Here is a 4,603-nt window from a genome sequence, read left to right as displayed (position 1 = left end):
CTGTTGTTGTTGAGGTTCAGCTTTAGGCCATGGTGGTCTGATAGTATACAAGGTATTATTTCAATCTTCTTGTGTCTGTTGAGGCTTTCTTTGTGTCCTAATTTATGGTCTATTTTGGAGAAGGCTCCATAAAGTGCTGAGAGGAAGGTAAATTCATTTGTAACGTGTGAACGGTTCTGTAGATGTCTGTTAGGTCCATTTGATTCATGTAATCTGTTAGAGTCATTGCTTTTTTGTTTGTTTGTTTGTTTAATTTCTCTTTTGTTGATCTCTACTTTGTTGAGAGTGGGGTGTGGAAGTCTCCCACTTTTAATGTGTGAGATCTATGTGTGGTTTAAATTTTATTTATGTTTCTTTTACAAATGTGGGTGCCCTTGTATTTGGGACATTGATGTTCAGAATTGTGGACTTTTCCTTTGGTGAGTATGAAGTGACCTTCCCTATCTCTTTTGATTAATTTTGGTTGAAAGTCTAATTTTTTAGATACTAGAATGGCTACCCCAGTTTACTTCTTGGGTCCATTTTCTTGGAAAACCATCTTCCAGCCCTTTACTCTCAGGTAATGTCTATCTTTGTAACTTAGGTGTGTTTCTTGTATGCAACAGATTGTTGAGTCTTGTTTACGCATCCATCCAACTCTTAAATGTCTTCCTCAGGCTAGGTACAGAGAGGACCTAGAGTATCACCCTAAAGAGTTTATGATTCTCTGAAAGGACACCACAGAGCTTGTCTGAATCTGTCCTTCCGAGTTTGGGCACAGGTTTCACTTTTGATACTTTAGATAACTGCTTTTATATTATCATTTTCCCTTAGATCACTGCCTTTCTTTTGGAGAAATGTGACATCAAAACCTTGATGTTTCTGGACTAGAAAATGGAGAACACTCCCAGGATCTATTTTCATTGTCAAAGAAATCATCTATAAATTCAAATTTCTGCTTAATTGCATTATATATTACAGATGCTGGATCCCATTGTGAAATTTATCTTTTCTTTGTTTGAATGGGTCTACCACATGGTGACATTTTAACAGGGCAAAGTTTGACCTTATTCATGTCCTTTAGAATATCCAACATGTGTGGAACAGCACTAACTCTTTGGCTATCATGGGTCTTCTAAACACCTGAGTGCCACTTCATTTCATATTTATGAGTATATCCAAGTTGTGGGAGAGTAGATCTTGGAGGCTGGAGAGAAAACTGAGAAAGAAGTGGTAGTGGAGGAGAAGAAGAAAGTACCTCACTTAGAAAGTGGTCTGGTTCCCCACTCAGCCCAGCAGTCACTCACAATGATGGTGCTTGTTTCATGCTACATCCATTACTCAAATCAATAAAGCCCTCTCTTGTGTCCTGCATTGCCACAATCACAGCAATATGAGAGCGAAGAAAAGCTAGCTCATCTTCAAGGGCAGCTATCTTTGTAATTGCAGCTTCATCCACTGGTAAGTCACTGTTCACTGGTTCGTTCTGTCTTACAGCAGGTGATGAACGGTCCCAAATTTGTTTTGAAGGATGAAAAAGAACAATTTCCCTTTCCTCCTTTTTCCATATACTATCTTGAAATCTGAGAAAGCTGGCTTCTTGATCACTTGCCACATAATAAACAAAAGATAGAACCCCAGGTTCATAATCCTTAGACTCCTTAGAGTTCAAGTGCAGGAGCAACTCAATATTAGGTCTTCGACAAGATTCCAAAAAAGCATTCTCCCAAAAATACGAATGGTACTCTGAGCTGACCCATAGTCTCTATTTTGCCAAATCAGCATATCCTGGTCTATGGGAACACCAAAATATGCCAATATGTTTCTTAATATATTAAGAATGAAAGACATTGCAAGTTCAAGGAAACATTATTCTTTGGTACCTTCCCACTGCACTGCTTGCTGACAGGGCCCTGGGAATTTCACCAACAAGGGCCCAGGGCTCCTCTGCAATGGCTTGTTGCTTCTGCCTGCACAGTAAAATAACTTATCTTTATGAAACTTAACAGCAGCCACAACTAATTCATGTTACTAGCACATTCAAATACATATACAAAATGCTAAATTTCCTAGGTGAACTCAGAATAGAATTCAAACATAATTTTAAGGTTGTAACCCTTTTTTTCATCAAGTTTTGAGTTTACATCTTGAGTTTTTATCAAAATATGAAATTGGAAATGTTTCCAGCTAGTATAGCTGGCCAGGTCCCATGCCAGCCTGGTGACAGTATAGGGTGACAAGCAAGGTGACTGACTCATACCAATACAGACCCCATGTCCCATGAAACAGCAGGGGCTATTGATTTATGATATGTTCAGTTTATGAATTTTTGCAGATACAAGTTGGCTATGCAGTTCTAAAGCACTAGGACCAATGGTGACAAGAGCAGTAATATTTGCTAAACAACATATGCTTGTAGCTGTGGACTAAGTGTCTATGTAGGCCACCTTGCTTCAGACTTCTAAGAAGTCTGCCAAGCAGGAATGAACTGAGATCAAAACATACAACTCAGAGTTATATGAGGGAATCTCAGCTGGGGAGGAATGAGGATGGGGTTGGAGGAAGGTTGCATGGATCAGTCTGGCCTATGAGTATGTCTGTGGTAGCACTTTCCTGATTGCTAATTAATATATGGTAGGCAATAGTGCATCACTAAATATGTGAGCCTGGGATGTATAAAAAGAAAAGCTAGCTAAGGTAAGCCAGGAAACAGTGTTCCTCTATGGTTTCTGATTTGAATCCTGTGTCCAGATTTCTACCTGATGTTCCTGCCTTGACCTCCACCTAGGATGGATCATGACTAAGATAAAAAGAGCCCTTTCTTCTCTAACTTGTTTTTGGTCAGTTTTTTATCACAGAATTGGAAGACAAGCCAGAACAACAACAAAGATGAAGTAGCTTTTGTCAAACAATAAAACCTGCATTTAAACTGATGTCTTTATGACACAAGGCTCTCTAGCCCCAAACCAGCACATGGGGTTTGGCCTTCCCAAACTTGGAGATTATTAGAAGTCTTCAGGTAAGACACCCGAAGCCTTTGGTCATCCCTGTGCAGTTCCAGATCTGAGCACCAAGAAGCCCAGTTTAAAAGATTCATTAAGCTTTCTCACTTACCTTACAAAACCTACTCATCATAGCACTGTTTACATTTGACCTAGGGTTTAAGATAGAAGTTGACATGCAATACTGTAAGCTAAAGTTATTCTTATTCACCTTCTCAAGTCTGCTTCACTTGGATAAAATTGGGTTAACAGGGACAATGCTATCAACAACAGCCTTATTGAAAGGGCAAGTAAGGGGCTGGAGAGGTGGCTCATAGCTTAAGGGCACTGGCTGCTCTTCCAAAGGTCTTGAGTTCAATCCCAGCAACTACATGGTGGCTCACAACCATCTATAATGAGATCTGGTGTGCAGGCAGAACACTATATACATAATAAATAAATCCTAAAAAAAAAGGAAAGGGCAAGTAACATAGTAAATATGGATGCCCTTACCCCCTGGGATGTTTAGTTGAACATATTGTGCTATATTCATTATGAAAGGCTTTGTTCCTTCAAGCATTTCTCTTTCATGCTTATTGCGGACTGGGGAAGACATAAAGGTGAGAAGACAGGGGGTTTGTCCTCTGCATTGACAATCTCCCTGGTGATCTTAATTTTTTTTTGGGGGGGGTAGATATTTTCACTACCATGTCTCAGATAAAATTAAGTCATTTGTCACAAATCATGTAGCAAGGCAGAATTAATAATAGGCTATGGTTTCACTCTAACATGTTCCCCACAGTCTTATGGGTTGCCATTTTACAGGTTTCAGAGCTTGTAGGAAGTGTTGCCTGGATAGCAAAAGTAGGTTACTAGCAGGTCTTTGAAAGTTATACCAGCTTCCTGGTTTGCAATCATGTAAACAACCTTTTGCCTCACTCTTCTCATAGACTGATAGACTTCTTGCCTACTGTCATGTTTTTCTGTCATGATGAACCAAAGTCCTTCTGAAAACAACAGCCAAAATAAGCCATTCTCCCTGAACTCCTTTCACAACCAGTAAAGCAACTAATATAGTTTCTGTGTGATTGTGGATGAGATACTTAACATGCCCATGGTAGGTGCCCATGGAGGTACTTAACATGCCCGAAAATATTTAGAGCACTGTCGACCTACCCAATGGTCAGTGAGGACAAGTCGCTGTAGATCAAAGCATATGCCAAAAACTTGTGAGGGTACCAGAGGACTTCAGGCATTTGGGCTCAAGAGTAGTGAAAACAAAGAACAATTTATTTGTATTATTAAAGTAAGTAAAACATGAGGTGACATTTTCAGTTTGTTTAAGTAAAATAAGAATGGTGAGAAAATACACCTGGTGTTATTTCTTACTATGTTTGGTCATTTGAAAAGAGCCAAAAATAATGTTTAGGCCTTTCTCATTTTTACAGGGCATTTATTTTTAGTTTTGGTATTTTATTTTTATCTTTTAAAAATGATTTCATATTATTACAGGCCTAGGCTATGTGAGATAATTTGACATATAAAAAGTTTTAACTAGAATATCGAAAGAATTTCAACTTCAATTTCTATATGAAGTTCTTTTTGTTTGTTTTGTGTTTTTGAGACAAGGTCTCAGTATGTAA

At 38.7% G+C, this 4,603-nt stretch overlaps 1 pseudogene; it reads right to left on the bottom strand.

The window, feature by feature from the left end:
* Positions 1–844: 844 nt before the first annotated feature.
* LOC129670936 (mitochondrial fission regulator 2-like) lies at positions 845–4,216 on the bottom strand (annotated as a pseudogene).
* Between the last annotated feature and the right edge of the window lie 387 nt (positions 4,217–4,603).

Source organism: Psammomys obesus, unplaced genomic scaffold (assembly GCF_907164565.1).
Source record: "Psammomys obesus unplaced genomic scaffold, mPsaObe1.curated_primary_1811, whole genome shotgun sequence".
Lineage (NCBI taxonomy): Eukaryota > Metazoa > Chordata > Mammalia > Rodentia > Muridae > Psammomys > Psammomys obesus.
The sequence above is the reverse complement of the archived record's forward strand: the minus strand, read 5'-3'. Positions and strand labels throughout refer to the sequence as shown.